The sequence below is a fragment of the Oncorhynchus nerka genome, linkage group LG20 (assembly GCF_034236695.1).
Source record: "Oncorhynchus nerka isolate Pitt River linkage group LG20, Oner_Uvic_2.0, whole genome shotgun sequence".
Taxonomy (NCBI): Eukaryota; Metazoa; Chordata; class Actinopteri; order Salmoniformes; family Salmonidae; genus Oncorhynchus; species Oncorhynchus nerka.
The window spans coordinates 12,291,726-12,312,874 of NC_088415.1; the positions used below are offsets into that span (position 1 = coordinate 12,291,726).

Here is a 21,149-nt window from a genome sequence, read left to right on the forward strand (position 1 = left end):
CAAGAAAATAACCTCACACTCAACGTCAACAAAACTAAGGAGATGATTGTGGACTTCAGAAAACAGCAGAGGGAACACCCCCCTATCCACATCGATGGAACAGTAGTGGAGAGGGTAGTAAGTTTTAAGTTCCTCGGCATACATATCACAGACAAACTGAATTGGTCCACCCACACAGACAGCATCGTGAAGAAGGTGCAGCAGCGCCTCTTCAACCTCAGGAGGCTGAAGAAATTTGGCTTGTCACCAAAAGCACTCACAAACTTCTACAGATGCACAATCGAGAGCATCCTGGCGGGCTGTATCACCGCCTGGTACGGCAACTGCTCCGCCCTCAACCGTAAGGCTCTCCAGAGGGTAGTGAGGTCTGCACAACGCATCACCGGGGGCAAACTACCTGCCCTCCAGGACACCTACACCACCCGATGTTACAGGAAGGCCATAAAGATCATCAAGGACATCAACCACCCGAGCCACTGCCTGTTCACCCCGCTATCATCCAGAAGGCAAGGTCAGTACAGGTGCATCAAAGCTGGGACCGAGAGACTGGAAAAACAGCTTCTATCTCAAGGCCATCAGACTGTTAAACAGCCACCACTAACATTGAGTGGCTGCTGCCAACACACTGACACTGACACTGACTCAACTCCAGCCACTTTAATAATGGGAATTGATGGGAAATTATGTAAATATATCACTAGCCACATTAAGCAATGCTACCTTATATAATGTTACTTACCCTACATTATTCATCTCATATGCATACGTATATACTGTACTCTATATCATCTACTGCATCCTTATGTAATACATGTATCACTAGCCACTCTAACTATGCCACTTTGTTACATACTCATCTCATATGTATATACTGTACTCGATACCATCTACTGTATCTTGCCTATGCTACTCTGTACCATCACTCATTCATATGTACATATTCTTTATCCCCTTGCACTGTGTATAAGACAGTAGTTTTGGAATTGTTAGTTAGATTACTTGTTGGTTATTACTGCATTGTCGGAACTAGAAGCACAAGCATTTCGCTACACTCGCATTAACATCTGCTAACCATGTGTATTTGACAAATAAAATTTGATTTGATTTGATATCAATTCAATCTCAATTCAAGGGGATTTATTGGCATGGGAAACATATTTTACATTGCCAAAGCAAGGGAAATAGATAATAAAGAAAAGTGAAATAAAAAATGAACAGTGAACATTACACTCACAAAAGTTCCAAAAGAATAAAGACATTTCAAATGTCATATTTTGTATATAGTGTTGTTATGATGTGCAAATAGTTAAAGTACAAAAGGGAAAATAAATTAACATAAATATGGGTTGTTTTTACAATGGTTATTGTTTTTCACTGGTGGCCCTTTTCTTGTGGCAGCAGGTCACAAATCTTGCTGCTGTGATGGCACACTGTGGTATTTCACCCAGTAGATATGGGAGTTTATAAAAAGTGGGTTTGTTTTCAAAATCTTTGTGGATCAGTGTAATCTAAGGGAAATATGTGTCTCTATGGTCATACATTTGGCAGGCGGTTAGGAAGTGCAATTCAGTTTCCACCTCATTTTGTGGGCAGTGTGCACATAGCCTGTCTTCTCTTGAGCGTCATGTCTGCCTACGGCAGCCTTTCTCAACAGCAAGGCTATGCTCACTGAGTCTGCACATCGTCAAAGATTTCCTTAAGTTTGGGTCAGTCACATGACTGTCCTGATCAGGTCCGGTTACAGGAGATCACAACCCTACAGATTATCTCTCAACCCCAACAGAGGAGAGAGCTAGGGGTCTGAAGATGTGGGGGGTTTTCTGACCCCTCATGCCCCTGGTAAATCTCAGGCCACAGACAAATTCCTTTTGTTCTGTTACTATGGAGAACCAGCCTCAGAACATTAAACATGAAATAAAGGGACTTTGGAACAATGGTTTCCGTCAGCCACAATGGTGGTCATGACGATAGATGGAATATGAAAATGTATGTCATTTTTGTTTTGTTATTAAAGGTTAATAGATGACGTTGTTATGAAAACATTGTAACGTTAAGAGTTTTCCTAGTATATGTTTGATGTTTATACATTGTACGTTGAGTGGAAAATGTCCAAATCAAAGATAATGTTTTGGTAAAGATGAAATGTGAAATTAGTTGTCTAAAATTGGATTTGAGTCAAATCTAGACCTTGCTCTTAACTTGGTACGCCCAGAGAATTGCCCTAAAGGCGGTTACGCCCACTTCTGACCCAAGGGTATAAAACCTGTGAGTAAAGAATTTACAGATAAGACTACGTGACCCAAGCTGCAGCCGAGGTCTAAAAAGTCAACGAACCCAAAACGCAACACAAGTTTGAAGACAAATAAATATTTTTCTACCCATGCTACTGATGAGTAGCTGTGTCTAAGCGGGTGAATTCAAGTCGAACCACCTAGCCTCCACTCCCCATTGAATCGTGGTATCTACACTGTTTCATTCCTACGCTGTGAGTTCTGAGCTACAGAGCTGTCTGTCCTCAGAAGAGACCTTCCAGAGCAAGGGCGAGGGAACAGACTCGGAAGCCAAAAGGACACTGACATCGTGAGGACGACCAGAGAGTTGCGCCGGAGAAGTGCGTTATTGAGCAGCCTGAACGGTCCACGCGGAGAATCCACGGAGACCTTCCCCACGTAATTACATCATTATATTCTGACCCATAAGAGCGGCAGTTTGGGGCAAGGCTAGGGTTAGAATAAGCATAGATGACAAATTCACCCAAATGTATATTTATCTCGTGTACTTTCACTTTTTCTCGCTCTCTTAAACCCCCATTTTGGGTAACGCATGCCATAGTGTGTTGGCCCGTTATACTAAGTTCTAATCAATAGCCTGGAATGTGTTTTTGTGTATGTATATCTTTAATCATCATTTTAGCTTTCTAGTAAATAAATACTCAACTAAGATTGGTGTGGTACGAACTCATTGGTGAGTAGATTCTAATGGGTCCGTGCAGATTCCCGGATTATTTGACGTTCAGAACGAGACTGTAGAGGTAACTGATTAATTAGCGGCTGTTGTAAAATCGCTATTCTGATATTCTTTGAGTTAATTTGGGAAATAGAAACTCAATAAAACAAATTTTCCCATGGTGCCCCAGGTTAATGAGTTAATAATTGCTTGATTCAGTTAATCATGCAATTAGAAACCTTTAATCATTCGATGAGCAACAGTCGTCACATTAACTAATACACCGTCACGACACAGTGGTCAAGTATTCTGCCACTGTGTACTCTCTGTTTAGTGCCAAATAGGACCAGCTTGCTTAGGGGACACTTCTCCGGGTTCATCTCTCAAATGATGGCTTTGTTTTGGAAGATTTGGGAATCAATCCTTTTAGGTGGTTGTAGAATTGAAAGTTTATTTTCTGGATTTGGATAATTAGCAGGTATTGGCCTAATTCTGCTCTGCTTGCTTTATTTGGTGTTTTACGTTGTAGACGGAGGATATTTTTACATAATTCTGCATTCAGTCTAAATCTGGTGTTTGTCCCATTTTGTGAATTCTTGGTTGGTGAGTGGATCCCAGACCTCACAACCATAAAGGGTTCTATGACTGATTCAAGTATTTTTTGCCAGATTCTAATTGGTATGTCGAATTGTATGTTCCTTTTGATGGCATAGAAGGCCCTTCTTACCTGTGGCACTGATGTTTAGGCCGAGATGGGTATAGTTGTTTGTATGGTCTAGGGCAATGGATGGGGTTTGCATTTGTGGTCCTTGCTACTGGACCTTTTTAGGAACACCATTATTGTTGTCTTACTGAGATTTACTGTCTGGGCCCAGGTCTGACATAATCTGTACAGAAGGTGCTGGCTAGCGGAGTAGAAAACTTGAAAATTAAAGAGAGCCGCACACTCTAGGAGCTCAGATGCAAAAATGTAATTACCAACGTTTCGACAGCCAAGCTGTCTTCACCAGGGTATCAGGGTTTTGCCAATTTTAACCACACACTTGTTGTTTGTGTTCGTGGATTTTACAATGTCATATGTATTTCCCCCATGACCACTTTCCATCAATTTGTATAGCAGACCCTCATGCTAAATTGAGGCAAAAGCTTTTTTGAAATCAACAAAGAGAAGACTTTTCCTTTGTTTTTGTTTGTTTCTTTGTCAATGAGGGTGTGCAGGGTGAATACGTGGTCTGTTTCTTTGTCAATGAGGGTGTGCAGGGTGAATATGTGGTCTGTTTCTTTGTCAATGAGGGTGTGCAGGGTGAATACGTGGTTTGTTTCTTTGTCAATGAGGGTGTGCAGGGTGAATACGTGGTTTGTTTCTTTGTCAATGAGGGTGTGCAGGGTGAATACATGGTTTGTTTCTTTGTCAATGAGGGTGCAGGGTGAATACGTGGTTTGTCGTACGGTAATTTGATAAAAAGCCAGTTTGCTCAGTACAGTGTTTTCACTGAGGAAATGTACTTGTCTGCTGTTAATGAGTTTTTTTAATGAGTTTTTCCTAGGGTTGCTGTTGACACACATCCCATTGTAGTTATTGGGGCCAATTTGTCTCCACTTTTGTGGATTGGGGTGATCAGTCCTTGGTTTGCAAATATTGGGGAAGATGCCAGAGCTAAGAATGATGTTAGAGTTTATGCATAGCCAATTTTAAATTGTGGTCTGTATATTTTATTGTTTCATTTAGAACACCGTCAACACCTGTAGTTCATTGAATGAATTTGGAGAATCCAGTGGGCTCTCGTAGTCTCTTTGTTACAGGGCCAAAAAGATTGGAGAAGTGGTTTATCCATACATCTCCATCTTGGATAAATAACTATTCGTGTTGTTGTTTGTTTATTGTTTTCCAATTTTCCCAGAAGTGGTTAGAGTCTATGGATTCTTCAATTACATTGAGCTGATTTTTGACGTGTTTGTTCCTTCTTTTTCCATAGTGCATTTCTGTATTGTTTTAGTGATTCACCATAGTGAAGGTGTAGGCTCAGGGTTTCTGCGTCTCTATGTTTTTGCTTGGATAGATTTCTCAATTTATTTCTTAGGTTTTTGCATTCTTCATCAAACCATTTGTCTTTGTTGTTAATTTTCTTAGGTTTTGTGCTTGACATTTTTAGATTTGATAGAGAAGCTGAGAGGTCAAAATGACTGCTTAGGCTTTCTACTGCCAAGTTTACATCTTCGGTGTTACAGCGAAACGTTTTGTCCAGGAAGTTGTCTAAAAGGGATTGAATTAGTTGTTGCCTAAATGTTTGTTTTTTAGGTTTCCACACTACTGTCCTTCCACCTAGAGCATTTCTTAATATTATTCAGTTCATTTGGCTTTGATGCCCCATGATTGAGTCTTGCTCTGTTCAACTAGACTGTGATTTTGCTGTTATCTGATAGGGGTGATAGTGGTCTCCCTCCCTCCCTCCCTCCCTCCCTCCCTCCCTCTACCATGAACACGGATCATATTGAGAATCATTATATACTCTGACACTCCTGTTGTTCAAATCAGCCTGACCTTGCTGCTGCCATCATGCGTCTGTCTGTCTGTCTGTCTGTCTGTCTGTCTGTCTGTCTGTCTGTCTCCTGTTCTGTCTGTCTGTCTTCAAATCAGCCTGACCTGTTGCTGCTGTCTGTCTGTCATCATGTCTGTCTGTCTGTCGTCTGTCTGTCTGTCTGTCTGTCTGTCTGTCTGTCTGTCTGTCTGTCTGTCTGTCTGTCTGTCTGTCCTGTGTCGGCTGTCTGTCTGGGTCTGTCTGTCTGTCTGTAACGTTAGGTTCTCTGTCTTGAGTGACGTCTGCTCTTGAGAGGGGCATGTGGCTGCGTGTGGCTCAGCTTTGAACTGCAGCAGATCGTTCCCCCCCGGGAGGGTTGTACCGACGGATGGATGATTTCCCACAGCAGATGCCTACCTGGTCTGCCATCTAGACACTAGGTGCCTGCTGCAACCTCAGAGAGACACGCACCCAGATAAGGTGACAGGAAGTATTACCAAACAGAGGGGAGGGAGGGGGCTGGGAGGGGAGCGAGGATAGGGGGACGCAGGCTGTGTCTAAAACTTCATAGAAGAGAAGGGTAGAAAGTGTAAAAGGAGAGAGAGGTGGAGAAAGATATGGGGGTAGAATGTTAAGTGTGCGGGTGGTGGGAGTAGGTGCAAGGGGGAACCAGGTGGGAGAGGATGTGAGGGGGGGGGGGGTAGGAGTGTGTGTGAGAGGGGCTAGGTGGAGAGGAGACCTGTCCATGCTGCAGTGTGTGTCAGAGCGCTAGGTAAAGCCCAGACAGAGCAGATCATGCTTGGTAAAGCCCAGACAGAGCAGATCATGCTGCAGTGTGTGTCAGAGCGCTAGGTAAAGCCCAGACAGAGCAGATCATGCTTGGTAAAGCCCAGACAGAGCAGATCATGCTGCAGTGTGTGTCAGAGCGCTAGGTAAAGCCCAGACAGAGCAGATCATGCTGCAGTGTGTTTCAGAGCACTAGGTAAAGCCCAGACAGAGCAGATCATGCTGCAGTGTGTGTCAGAGCGCTAGGTAAAGCCCAGACAGAGCAGATCATGCTTGGTAAAGCCCAGACAGAGCAGATCATGCTGCAGTGTGTGTCAGAGCGCTAGGTAAAGCCCATACAAAGCAGATCATACTGCAGTGTGTGTCAGAGCGCTAGGTAAAGCCCAGACAGAGCAGATCATGCTGCAGTGTGTGTCAGAGCGCTAGGTAAAGCCCAGACAAAGCAGATCATGCTGCAGTGTGTGTCAGAGCGCTAGGTAAAGCCCAGACAAAGCAGATCATGCTGCAGTGTGTGTCAGAGCGCTAGGTAAAGCCCAGACAGAGCAGATCATGCTGCAGTGTGTGTCAGAGCGCTAGGTAAAGCCCAGACAGAGCAGATCATGCTGCAGTGTGTGTCAGAGCGCTATGTAAAGCCCAGACAGAGCAGATCATGCTTGGTAAAGCCCAGACAGAGCAGATCATGCTTGGTAAAGCCCAGACAAAGCAGATCATGCTGCAGTGTGTGTCAGAGCGCTAGGTAAAGCCCAGACAAAGCAGATCATGCTTGGTAAAGCCCAGACAGAGCAGATCATGCTGCAGTGTGTGTCAGAGCGCTAGGTAAAGCCCAGACAGAGCAGATCATGCTTGGTAAAGCCCAGACAGAGCAGATCATGCTGCAGTGTGTGTCAGAGCGCTAGGTAAAGCCCAGACAGAGCCACGTTCTCTTCCTATCTGTCTCCAGGTAAAGCTCTCATTTCATGCTCCACTGAGATCCAGCTTCCCTCCATTCCTCCTCCTCCACCACCTCCTCCTCTTTCAATTTCTTACCCACTCTCTTTCTGTATCTTTCCCTCTTTTTCGCTTCTATAGTGTCAGCTTTCTGTGTTCTCCACCCATACTACTCCTCTTTCCTCTCTAACACCACACATTCTTACCTCTCACACACAGGAGATGTCACGATAAACTTTAATAAATGATGACAGATAAGGCAGCTCATGTATATTTGATTCTGGGGAGGGGGAAGCATTGGGGGGGGGCATAGGGGTTGGGGTTGTGTGTGTCGGGGGTAGGAGGGCATCGATGTCTCCCCGGCATCATGCTGGGCTTTGTGTGTCGTTTGACCTGTCTGAGGAGACCAATAAGAGAGGAGGAGGATGTTGGGTTGGGCCTGTGCTGAGGAAGGCCTGAGATTAAATCCGATCCTCTGGTCAGAGCAGCCACGGCCCTGTAGGAAAGAGCTGGACTGCACCCAAACTCAGACACCCTCATTACTCTGGACTTTGGCAACGTGTCTGTGATTTATTTTTAATCAACTTCCTCAATCTCAGACAGAGACAGAGCACTGTGAAAACCCCCAAATTATTTTGTTTGTTCAGGGACTGCAGTTACAGTAATGTTGATTAATGTGCACTGTCCCTTGTAAAACTAAATGCAATACAGTAAAAAAGTTACGTAAAGTGTTTTTAAAAAGGGGGATGAAGGAAGTGAGGAAGAGTGCACTACAAATATGAAAATAGTATGAGGAAGACACAAATATTGAAAAGGGGGTCTCAATAGGGCTCTCTCTCCCTTTGTTCATTGAACAGAGCATATTCATTACCTACTTGCCTACAAGTAGGTCAGGTGGTCTCCCACTTGGCACAATGATGGATTGAGATTGTGCCCTGGCCAGAGTGGCTCTTAGGACCATGATGTTTCTCTGTGCAGTGTTTGAATATAGCAGGTCAGAGGACCATGAGGTTTCTCTGTGCAGTGTTTGAATATAGCAGGTCCCTGTTTGTGTTGTCTGTAATCCCGAGTGACATGAGTTAAGTTCAGCTCAACTCACCAGTCACCCTCATTTCACTGCTGACTCCCCTGGGAGGAGGGGAGGGGCAGAAAGAGTCAGAGACCTGCCTGTCAGGAGGATTAAAGGCATCCGCATGCTTCCCATCTCAAACAGTTCATAACATTTTGTGCATATATTATGATGACATTTTGTGCATATATTATGATGACATTTTGTGATGTTTTGGTTTTCGACAAGGGTTTTTCGGGTGTTAGTGCAGGCAAGCCGATATCTACGCCCCTTTGTCTGTGATTGGTCAACAGTAGGGATTCTTCAATTATGTGTTTGTTGTCAATCAACGAGAGACCACTCGTTTTCATGCACATATTTTCACTTGAGAAATACTCCACCAAAATTGCGCGACTAAGATCTCCTCGGCAAAAACGTCAACATTTCTGACAGATTTCTTGAATTCTTAGATTCATTCTGACTATTTTGAGGAAGTGTATACTTGGTACGGCGTTTCAGGAGGGACAAACAGTACTATTGCCACTTTCCCCCCGGTTTTTACAAACGAAGGTCTTTTAAGGGAGTATTTGAGCACGCTCCTTCGGTTCGCCCAGCCGAACAGCCGAACAGAAGCATAGTGAAGGCATAGAATAGAAAGGAATAGAGAGAGGGACGTTAGAGAAGTGGAAAACAGAGTTTATGGAAGAGAAAGACAGCAGCAGAGGGAAAGGAGAAGGAGATTAGAGAGAGAGACGAGAGCGGGTTCCACCCCTCGCTCTCTGACAGTGTGTGTTTCTATGGATTTGCTTGTGTGAGTGAAAGACGGAAAGAAAAAAAGGGGACAGAGATACCAGCCATCCCTCCTGAGCTGTTCTCTCCTTCCTTCTTCCTCCCTCCTCTGTGTAGTTGTTTAGGGTAGAACGAGAGAGAGAGAGAGAGAGAGATGTTACCAGCTCAGCGTTTATGGGATCACGGTGACATGATCTTCTTGTTAACAAACTTTAGACATCTACTTTGTAGATGTAATTTTTCCAATTTTTACAGGCAGATTATTTCACTATCACAATTCCAGTGGGTCAGAAGTTTGCATACACTAAATTGACTGTGCTTTTAAACAGCTTAGAAAATTATGTCATGGCTTTAGAAGCTTCTGATAGGCTAATTGACATCATTTGAGTCAATTGGAGGTGTACCTGTGGATGTATTTCAAGGCCTACCTTCAAACTCAGTGCCTCTTTGCTTGACATCATAGGAAAATCAGCCAAGACCTCAGAAAATCAATTGTAGACCACAAGTCTGGTTCATCCTTGGGAGCATTTTCCAAACGCCTGAAAGTACCACCTTCATCTGTACAAACAATAGTACACAAGTATAAACACCATGTGACCACACAGCTGTCATACCGCTCAGGAAGGAGACGCGTTCTGTCTCCTAGAGATGAACGTACTTTGGTGCAAAAAGTGCAAATCAATCCCAGAACAACAGCAAAGGACCTTGTGAAGATGCTGGAGGAAACAGGCACAAACGTATCTATATCCACAGTAAAACGAGTCCTATATCGACATAACCTGAAAGGCCGCTCAATCAAGGAAGAAGCCACTGCTCCAAAACCGCCATAAAAAAGCCAGACTAAGGTTTGCAACTGCACATGGGGACAAAGATCGTACTTTTTTGAGAAATGTCCTCTGGTCTGATGAAACAAAAATAGAACTGTTTGGCCATAATGACTATCGTTATGTTTGGAGGGAAAAGGGGGAGGCTTGCAAGCCGAAGAACACCATCCCAACCATGAAGCACGGGGGTGGCAGCATCATGTTGTGGGGGTGCTTTGCTGCAGGAGGGACTGGTGCACTTCACAAAATAGATAGCATCATGACAAAGGAAATCTATGTGGATATATTGAAGCAACATCTCAAGACATCTGTCAGGAAGTTAAAGCTTGGTCGCAAATGGACAATGAACCCAAGCATACTTCCAAAGTTGTAGCAAAATGGCTTAAGGACAACAAAGTCAAGGTATTGGAGTGGTCATCACAAAGCCCTGACCTCAATCCTATACAAAATTTGTGGGCAGAACTGAAAAAGCGTGTGCGAGCAAGGAGGCCTACAAACCTGACTCAGTTACACCAGCTCTGTCAGGAGGAATGGGCCAAAATTCACCCAACTTATTGTGGGAAGCTTGTGGAAGGCTACCCGACACTTTTGACCCAAGTTAAAGAATTTAAAGGCAATGCTACCAAATACTAATTGAGTGTATGTACACTTCTGACCCACTGGGAATGTGATAAAGGAAATAAAAGCTGAAATAAATAATTCTCTCTACTATTATTCTGACACATTCTTAAAATAAAGTGGTGATCATAACTGACCTAAGACAGGGAATTTTTATTAGGATTAGATGTCAGGGAGTGTGAAAAACTGAGTTCAAATGCATTTGGCTAAGGTGTATGTAAACTTCCGACTTCAACTGTACCTCCTCACTCTCTCTGTCCCTACCTTTCTCAGAGTCAGAGTCTAGTCTAATTACTGTTATTTAAAGAACCAGTTAAAACAGGGGTGTCTGTATGATATGTCCCTGGCAAGGGTGTATGTGGATCCAGTAGTATGTGGTCAGAAGACTGCATACTGTCTACTGTCTGTCTACTATCTGGTGTATGTGGATCCAGTAGTGTGTGGTCAGAAGAAGCCATGTCTACTGTCTGTCTACTGCCTATTGACCAATCACAGGCAGTTAACCCACTGTTCCTAGGCCGTCATTGAAAATAAGAATTTGTTCTTAACTGACTTGCCTAGTTAAGTAAAGGTAAAAATAAAAAAATAAAAAAATTGTCTACTGACTGCATACTGTGTACAGTCTGTCTACTGTCTGTTGTCTGCCTACTATCTGTCTACTGTCTGTCTACTACTGTCTGTCTGTCTACTGTGTGTTTACTGTCTACTGTTTTTCTTCTTTCTGTGTACTGTCCTACTGTCTATAGTCTATCTACCTTCTACTTTCTGTTGAATGTCTAATGTCTGTCTACTTTCTGTCTACTGTTTACTGTCTGTCTACTGTCTGTCTACTTTCTACTGTCTTTCTACTGTCTGTCTACTGTCTACTGTCTGCTGTCTGTCTACTTTCTACTGTCTTTCTACAGTCTGTCTACTGTCTACTGTCTGCTGTCTGTCTACTTTCTACTGTCTTTCTACAGTCTGTCTACTGTCTGTCTACTGTCTACAGTCTGTCTACAGTCTGTCTACTGTCTTTCTACTGTCTGTCTACTGTCTGTCTGTCTACAGTCTGTCTACAGTCTGTCTGTCTACTGTCTGTCTACTGTCTACAGTCTGTCTACTGTCTTTCTACTGTCTGTCTACTGTCTTCTGTCTACTGTCTGTCTACTGTCTACTGTCTGTCTACTGTCTACTGTCTGCTGTCTGTCTACTGGCTACTGTCTGTCTACTGCCTACTGTCTGTCTACTGTCTGTCTGCTGTCTGTCTACTGTCTACTGTCTGCTGTCTGTCTGCTGTCTACTGTCTACTGTCTGTCTACTGTCTGTCTACTGTCTGCTGTCTGTCTACTGTCTGCTGTCTGTCTACTGTCTACTGTCTACTGTCTGCTGTCTGTCTACTGTCTACTGTCTGTCTGCTGTCTGTCTACTGTCTGCCTTGTTAACGTCATTAAAACAGCAATACGGAACACAATGGCTGGCTGGCTGGCTGCAGGCCAGTGTCTAACAAAGGACCAGCGTCGTTACTCAAACCCCATCCACCCCCGACTCCTCTCCTACTGAAACAAGCTGCACAGCCAGACAGCTTTTGAAATGGAGATTTACAAATAATGAAAACAGCAGACAGTGTGAAAAGTGATTCCACATCGAAAGGACAGGAATTGGTTGGTTCTATCCCTCTGTTGGCAGTTCTACAGTTCTACCCGTACATTCACAGTGGTATTTCATCTGGCCAATCAGGATTCCCCAAAAACCCAAATAAGGACAGTTAAGCCCCTGCCCTTTACTGCAGGTCAAGGTGTTTGCAGGTCATTATGTTTTTAAACATGTTTCTCAAGTCCTAAGGCTTTCCCCTCTGACTCTAGGGATGGACATCAAGGACAAGTCTGTCCTCTTCCTGTCACTCACAGCTGACTGACAGTCATCTACATGGAAAGGGCTCTCAGAGGGCCAGGGTCAGAGACGGTGTGTGTGTCCTCTTGTGTATGTGCTAGCACGTGAAGTTCCAGATGAGTACCTGACAGCTCTGGCTCAGCTCTGGCTCAGTTATGGCTCAGTTATGGCTCAGCTCTGGCTCAGCTCTGGCTCAGCTCTGGCTCAGCTCTGGCTCAGTTATGGCTCAGTTATGGCTCAGCTCTGGCTCAGCTCTGGCTCAGCTCTGGCTCAACTATGGCTCTTTTGAGAAAGTGGTGGGTCTACTTGTGTATCTCATCTTTCCTTACTAGTCCTATCATCTTTCCTTACTCCTCCCCTCATCATTACTCCCCCCTCCTCTCGTCTTCTCTCACTCCTCATCTTTCCTCACCGCTCCTCATCTCTCCCCATCCTTCTCTCAACTTCCTCACTCCTCCGCTCATCTTTCCTCATCCTGCTCTCTTCTTCCCTCATCCTCCTCTAATCTTCTCTCACTCCTCATCTTTTCTCACTCCTCATCTTTCCTCACTTCTCATCTTTCCTCACCCCTCCTCTCATCTTTCCTCACCCCTCCTCATCATTTCTCACTCCTCTTCTCATCATTTCTCACCCCTCCTCATAATTTCTCACTCCTTATCTTTTTCCTCTTTCTCCTTTTTTTATTATCAATCTATTGCATCCCATCCCCTGTGCAGGCAGGCGCTCCCCTCACAACCTCAGAGAACTGAGGGAATCCTGTTCAGTTTGTAAATAAGGTGTATCGGTTAGGATTGAACTGGGATATTATAAATAAAGTAGTCAAAAGTTTACTGTTTGGTCCCAGACATGCTAACCTACCCTCTTGTTGGTAAAGTTGAGAGGTTAGCATGTATTTTATTAGCATTTTACCCTCCTTTTACCCATTCATCATTATTCATGATTCGTTCATGATTATCTGTAATCATGATAGCATCCACATTAATAACGTAGAAATGTTTAGAAACATTCTATTCTTATTTATAATAAAAGTTACTCCAAAATGACACAATACATTATTTACCATTGATTTCTGTGGGCTCAAAATAATCTGAAAAACAACCAAAACTAACTGCAAAATGCATCCCCAGCAAGTTTGTAGAGCTACTAGCATGATGTAGTCATTGAGCGCTAGGAATATGGGACCAAATACTACACTTTTGACAACTTTATTTGAAATAATGTTTAGGAGTGTCAATAATTTTCATACCTGCCTTCTTGAGGATATAAAAAAAAAATTAAAATAACTTTCTCTGAGCAAATGTATTAGTATATTAACAATATAATCTCCCCGTGTTTTTTTTTGCATACAATATAGCTCAGTATTTGAGTGATTTATTTTCTGTAATGTTTTGTATTAGTGGTGTAGACTACATTCATGTGTACCACACCTCAGGCTGAATATTTCAATAAAAACGGAGGTTTCCTTTTGATTACAGTAAGAATACGAAAAGGTTTAAAAGGCATTTTGAAAATGATAGATTTGTACTATGTTATCATTATAGATCTACATTTCTACACACAATATATTTTTTAGAGGGAACAAATCCTAAAAAAATTAAATACAGTTTTCAATTCTTCATTTCAAAGCCATCTTAAAATCTTCCTGACCTCCTCCATGTAAGAACGGCCCATAAATAAAATGCAGTCCATTGAGTTGGACAATGTAACTCAGTCAAGTGGATCTGACATGAAGATATGTGTGAATAAAGATTCATTGCCGTTGATCTCTTCACCTGTCCTCCGTGATCAGTAACCCCAAAAAATAACAACATCGGTTAGGGTTTGTTGTTTTTGAAAGGGAATCCACTATCTCTCTCAGCGAGGTGAGCTATGCTCGGCCCCAGTGGACGGTTAATTGTCGGCCATGGTGAAGCTCTTATCCACTCCGAAGGTTTTTATTTTTTAGAGAGAAACAAAGGTTAATAAGAACTCTTGACAGTTTATTTTCTCCACTTGTATTTTTTGGCCAACCGCGAGTGACTAGCCAAATGAGTATCTAAGTGTGTGCATTTAATATATTATATTTCTTAAATGAATCCTCAGCTTCGTCTTTATTCCTCAGTAGAAGTTTGCCCATTAAAGCATTGTATTAGTTTCAGGATTGTGGGGGGGTGGACTGTAAGGACATTAATTGGCCGTCTTGTGTCGTTATGTGAACCAGGAGCTGGCTGCTGTTCTGTGTTGCTCCTAATTAAAAGAGCCTCCGATGCCGTGTGAATGTGAGCATCAATCAGCCTGGTGAGGATGGAGGGTAATGAGAGAGTACATCTGTGTCTCAAATGACAGCAAACCTGGTTTCAAAAGACAAATAAAACTACACCTCACGGCACAACGACTCTCCCCCCTGGCGAGGGGACGGTCTAAAGTTATACTGTTACATACAGTATGTGTAACTGATAGATACACACACACACACACACACACACACACACACACACACACACACACACACACGCACACACACACACGCACACACACACACACCATGTTATTGTTTTTAAATGTATGTCAATTGTAAAGTATTTTGTCTGAAATGTGTTTTTCGTTATGTGTCGGACCCCAGCAAGACTAGCTGTCACCATTGGCGTCGGCTAATGGGGATCCTAATAAAAATCTCTAGTGACATCAAGTCTTTGCTGCAGCCTCCATCTCAGAGCTGTAATTGTTTCTGTTCTTCCCTTGGTCTTCTGAATGAGCATCTCTCCGGGCTCCCTGCTACCCGTCTGTGTTGCCAGGTCTTGTAAAGATCCAGAGAAGCTGGCTATTTGTCGCTGGGTTGTGTTGGCCGCCTTCTGAGCCCCCGCTCTGTTAATTGGGCAGGTTTTATTTCAGGGGCCCACGGCACAGTGGGAATTGGAAGCACAAAGTGCAGCATGAAAAAAATATGGCAGAAAGTTTTTTTTTTTTCATCCAATTGCGTCTCTCAAACCCTGACATCAGTATTCCGCTCAGACATGGAGTCAGACTAAAATAGAAAAAGAGCAAAAGCGAGAGAGGGAGAATGGGTGGAAGGAGAGAGGGAGAGGGGAGGGATGAAAGGGGACAGGGAGAGGGAGAATGAGTGGAAGGGGACAAAGAGCGGGAGAGGGGAGGGATGGAAGGGGACAGAGAGAGGGAGAGGGGGTGGAAGGGGACAGAGAGAGGGAGAGGGGGTGGAAGGGGACAGAGAGAGGGAGAATGAGTGGAAGGGGACAAAGAGCGGGAGAGGGGAGGGATGGAAGGGGACAGGGAGAGGGAGAGGGGAGGGATGGAAGGGGACAGGGAGAGGGAGAGGGGAGGGATGGAAGGGGACAGGGAGAGGGAGAAGGATGGAAGAGGACAAAGAGAGGGAGAATGATGGAAGGGGACAGAGAGAGGGAGAATGGGTGGAAGGGGACAGAGAGAGGGAGAGGGGGGTGGAAGGGGACAGAGAGAGGGAGAACGATGGAAGGGGACAGAGAGAGGGAGAGGGGAGGGATGGAAGGGGACAGGGAGAGGGGAGAAGGATGGAAGAGGGACAGAGAGAGGGAGAATGATGGAAGGGGACAGAGAGAGGGAGAGGGAGGGATGGAAGGGGACAGAGAGAGGGGAGAGGGAGGGGAGGGATGGAAGGGGACCGGGAGAGGGAGAAGGATGGAAGAGGACAAAGAGAGGGAGAATGATGGAAGGGGACGGAGAGAGGGAGAATGGGTGGAAGGGGACAGAGAGAGGGAGAGGGGGTGGAAGGGGACAGAGAGAGGGAGAACGATGGAAGGGGACAGAGAGAGGGAGAACGATGGAAGAGGACAGAGAGAGGGAGAACGATGGAAGGGGACAGAGAGAGGGAGAACGATGGAAGAGGACAGAGAGAGGGAGAACGGATGAAAGAGGACAGAGAGAGGGAGAATGATGGAAGGGGACAGAGAGAGGGAGAGGGGAGGGATGGAAGGGGACAGAGAGAGGGAGAGGGGGTGGAAGGGGACAGAGAGAGGGAGAGGGAGGGATGGAAGGGGACAGGGAGAGGGAGAGGGGAGGGATGGAAGGGGACAGGGAGAGGGAGAAGTATGGAAGAGGACAGAGAGAGGGAGAATGATGGAAGGGGACAGAGAGAGGGAGAGGGGAGGGATGGAAGGGGACAGAGAGAGGGAGCGGGAGGGATGGAAGGGGACAGGGAGAGGGAGAAGGATGGAAGAGGACAGAGAGAGGGAGAATGATGGAAGGGGACAGAGAGAGGGGAGAGGGGAGGGATGGAAGGGGACAGAGAGAGGGAGAGGAAGGGATGGAAGGGGACAGGAGAGGGAGAAGGATGGAAGAGGACAGAGATAGGGAGAATGATGGAAGGGGACAGAGAGAGGGAGAGGGGGTGGAAGGGGACAGAGAGAGGGAGAATGAGTGGAAGGGGACAAAGAGCGGGAGAATGGGAGGGGATGGAAGGGGACAGGGAGAGGGAGAGGGGAGGGATGGAAGGGGACAGGGAGAGGGGAGAAGGATGGAAGAGGACAGAGAGAGGGAGAATGATGGAAGGGGACAGAGAGAGGGAGAGGAGGGATGGAAGGGGACAGGGAGAGGGAGAAGGATGGAAGAGGACAGAGAGAGGAGAATGATGGAAGGGGACAGAGAGAGAGAGAGGGGAGGGATGGAAGGGGACAGAGAGAGGGAGAGGGAAGGGATGGAAGGGGACAGGGAGAGGGAGAAGGATGGAAGAGGACAGAGAGGGGAGAATGATGGAAGGGGACAGAGAGAGGGAGAGAGGAGGGATGAAAGGGGACAGAGAGAGGGAGAGGGGAGGGATGGAAGGGGACAGGGAGAGGGAGAGGGTGAGGGAGAGGGGAGGGATAGAAGGGGACAGGGAGAGGGAGAATGAGTGGAAGGGGACAAAGAGCGGGAGGGGGAGGGATGGAAGGGGACAGGGAGAGGGGAGGGATGGAAGGGGACAGGGAGAGGGAGAGGGTGAGGGAGAGGGGAGGGATAGAAGGGGACAGGGAGAGGGAGAATGAGTGGAAGGGGACAAAGAGCGGGAAAGGGGAGGGATGGAAGGGGACAGGGAGAGGGGAGGGATGGAAGGGTACAGGGAGAGAGAGAATGAGTGGAAGGGGACAAAGATCGGGAGAGGGGAGGGATGGAAGGGGACAGAGAGAGGGAGAGGGGAGGGATGGAAGGGGACAGGGAGAGGGAGAATGAGTGGAAGGGACAAAGAGCGGGAGAGGGGAGGGATGGAAGGGGACAGGGAGAGGGAGGGATGGAAGGGGACTGGGAGAGAGAGAATGAGTGGAAGGGGACAAAGATCGGGAGAGGGGAGGGATGGAAGGGGACAGAGAGAGGGAGAGGGGAGGGATGGAAGGGGACAAAGAGAGGGAGAATGATGGAAGGGGACGGAGAGAGGGAGAATGGGTGGAAGGGGACAGAGAGAGGGAGAGGGGGGGATGGAAGGGGACAGAGAGAGGGAGAACGATGGAAGGGGAAAGAGAGAGGGAGAACGATGGAAGAGGACAGAGAGAGGGAGAACGATGGAAGAGGACAGAGAGAGGGAGAATGATGGAAGGGGACAGAGAGAGGGAGAGGAGAAGGGGTGGAAGGGGAGAGGGAGAATGGGTGGAAGGGGACAGAGAGAGGGAGAGGGGGTGAAAGGTGACAGAGAGAGGGAGAGGAGGTGGAAGGGGACAGAGAGAGGGAGAGGGAGAATGGGTGGAAGGGGACAGAGAGAGGGAGAGGGGTGGAAGGGGACAGAGAGAGGGAGAGGGGGTGGAAGGTGACAGAGAGAGGGAGAGGAGGTGGAAGGGGACAGAGAGAGGGAGAGGGAGAATGGGTGGGAGGGACAGAGAGAGGGAGAGCTCGGGTGGAAGGGGACAGAGAGAGGAGAGGGGGTGGAAGGGGGACAGGGAGAGGGAGAGGGTGAGGGAGAGGGGAGGGATAGAAGGGGACAAGGAGAGGGAGAATGAGTGGAAGGGGACAAAGAGCGGGAGAGGGAGGGATGGAAGGGGACAGGGAGAGGGGAGGGATGGAAGGGGACAGGGAGAGGGAGAATGAGTGGAAGGGGACAAAGAGCGGGAGGGGAGGGATGGAAGGGGACAGAGAGAGGGAGAGGGGAGGGATGGAAGGGGACAAAGAGAGGGAGAATGGGTGGAAGGGGGACGGAGAGAGGAGAATGGGTGGAAGGGGACAGAGAGGGAGGGGGTGGAAGGGGACAGAGAGAGGGAGAACGATGGAAGAGGACAGAGAGAGGGAGAATGATGGAAGGGGACAGAGAAAGGACAATGGGTGGAATGGGACAGAGAGAGGGAGAGGAGAAGGGGTGGAAGGGGAGGGGAGAATGGGTGGAAGGGGACAGAGAGAGGGAGAGGGGTGGAAGGTGACAGAGAGAGGGAGGGAGGGAGGTGGAAGGGGACAGAGAGAGAGGGAGAGGGAGAATGGGTGGAAGGGGACAGAGAGAGGAGAGGGGTGGAAGGGGACAGAGAGAGGAGAGGGTGGAAGGGGACAGAGAGAGGGGAGAGGTGAATGGGTGGAAGGGGACAGAGAGAGGGAGAGGGGGTGGAAGGGGACAGAGAGAGGGAGAGGGAGAGGGAGAAGGGGTGGAAGGGGACAGAGAGAAGGGGTGGAAGGGGACAGAGAGAGGAGAGGGAGAATGGGTGGAAGGGGAGAGGGAGAGGAGAAGGGGTGGAAGGGGACAGAGAGAGGAGAGGGAGAAGGGGTGGAAGGGGACAGAGAGAGGGAGAGGAGAAGGGGTGGAAGGGAACAGAGAGAGGGAGAGGGAGAATGGGTGGAAGGGGAGAGGGAGAGGGAGAAGGGGTGGAAGGGGACAGAGAGGGAGAATGGGTAGAAGGGGACAGAGAGAGGGAGAGGGAGAAGGGGTGGAAGGGGAGAGGGGAGTGGTGGAAGAGGACAGAGAGACAGGCAAACATTGAAGTCTTTTGATTGCAAATGCGCCTCTCCCTCCATCCCCCTTTCTCTCTTTCTCTCACCATCTTGTTTTAAAGTAGAATTGAGTCAAGCCGTAGGTGAAATGAGTCACTGCCAGCGCGGGAGAGCGAAGGAGAAAGAGAAGGAGAGACGGAGGACTGGGTATACAGGATGCAAAGAAAGAGGCGCTTTGTTCTGACTTGTGCTTTGTGTTGCTCTTCACCCTGAGATGACTCCAGCTCTGTTTGTGCTTGTTTTCATATAGCCTTGAGTCCAGCCGCTCCTCCACACATAAAGAGACTCCGACCATCCCCAGAGAACCCAACCTTCCATTCACAGGTGAGTGACGGGGGAGGGGGGTTAGAGACCTGATGAGGAACAGATGCTGAGGGACGGTGGTGTTGCTGCTGTGAGAAAGGGGGGGTTTGGGGTTTAGGAGGTATCTGCTGCTGTCTCTGTCCTCACACCACTGCTAGCTGAATCCCTCTGGCAGCGTCAGTGATGGCTCTCGCTCACTCTGCAGTTTCACACAACACAACACAACACAGTAATTTGTCAGGGGGACGGGCAGCAGGGAGCCTGTCAAAAGAGACAGAGAGAGAGAGAGAGTGAGTGATAGAAGAGAGGGAACAACGATGGAGGAGAGTGAAGATTGAAAGGGTTGAACAGTGGATGTGGGGCTGTTGGTCGGTCCATGTGGGGCTGTTGGTCGGTCCATGTGGGGCTGTTGGTCGGTCCATGTGGGGCTGTTGGTCGGTCCATGTGGGGCTGATGGTCGGTCGATGTGGGCTGTTGGTCGGTCGATGTGAGGCTGTTGGTCAGTCCATGTGGGGCTGTTGGTCGGTCCTTGTGGGCTGTTGGTCGGTCCATGTGGGGCTGTTTGTCGGTCGATGTGAGGCTGTTGGTCGGTCCATGTGGGGCTGTTGGTCGGTCCATGTGGGGCTGTTTGTCGGTAGATGTGGGCTGTTGGTCGGTCCATGTGGGGCTGTTGGTCGGTCCATGTGGGGCTGTTGGTCGGTCCATGTGGGCTGTAGGGTGTTGTGGGCTGTTGGTCGGTCCATGTGGGGCTGTTGGTCGGTCCATGTGGGGGTGTTGGTCGGTCCATGTGGGGCTGTTGGTCGGTCCATGTGGGGCTGTTGGTCGGTCCTTGTGGGCTGTTGGTCGGTCCATGTGGGCTGTAGGGTGTTGTGGGCTGTTGGTCGGTCCATGTGGGGCTGTTGGTCGGTCCATGTGGGCTGTAGGGTGTTGTGGGCTGTTGGTCGGTCCATGTGGGCTGTTGGTCGGTCCATGTGGGCTGTAGGGTGTTGTGGGCTGTTGGTCGGTCCATGTGGGGCTGTTGGTCGGTCCTTGTGGGCTGTTGGTCGGTCCATGTGGGCTGTAGGGTGTTGTGGGCTGTTGGTCGGTCCATGTGGGGCTGTTGGTCGGTCCTTGTGGGCTGTTGGTCGGTCCATGTGGGGCTGTTGGTCGGTCCATGTGGGCTGTAGGGTGTTGTGGGCTGTTGGTCGGTCCATGTGGGCTGTAGGGTGTTGTGGGCTGTTGGTCGGTCCATGTGGGCTGTAGGGTGTTGTGGGCTGTTGGTCGGTCCATGTGGGCTGTAGGGTGTTGTGGGCTGTTGGTCGGTCCATGTGGGCTGTAGGGTGTTGTGGGCTGTAGGGTGTTGTGGGCTGTTGGTCGGTCCATGTGGGCTGTAGGGTGTTGTGGGCTGTAGGGTGTTGTGGGCTGTTGGTCGGTCCATGTGGCTGTAGGGTGTTGTGGGCTGTTGGTCGGTCCATGTGGGCTGTAGGGTGTTGTGGGCTGTAGGGTGTTGTGGGCTGTTGGTCGGTCCATGTGGGCTGTAGGGTGTTGTGGGCTGTTGGTCGGTCCATGTGGGCTGTAGGGTGTTGTGGGCTGTAGGGTGTTGTGGGCTGTTGGTCGGTCCATGTGGGCTGT

At 47.7% G+C, this 21,149-nt stretch overlaps 1 protein-coding gene across 4 annotated transcripts in view; it reads left to right on the forward strand.

Moving 5' to 3' along the window:
- Nucleotides 1–21,149, forward strand: part of LOC115125019 (extracellular sulfatase Sulf-2-like) — a 342,598-nt gene that overhangs the window by 27,809 nt on the left and 293,640 nt on the right. For all 4 annotated transcript variants that reach the window (XM_065005239.1, XM_065005241.1, XM_065005237.1 and 1 more), the window contains exon 2: nt 19,486–19,559. The gene's annotated coding sequence lies outside the window, so the exon portion shown is untranslated. The remainder of the gene's footprint in view (nt 1–19,485; nt 19,560–21,149) is intronic.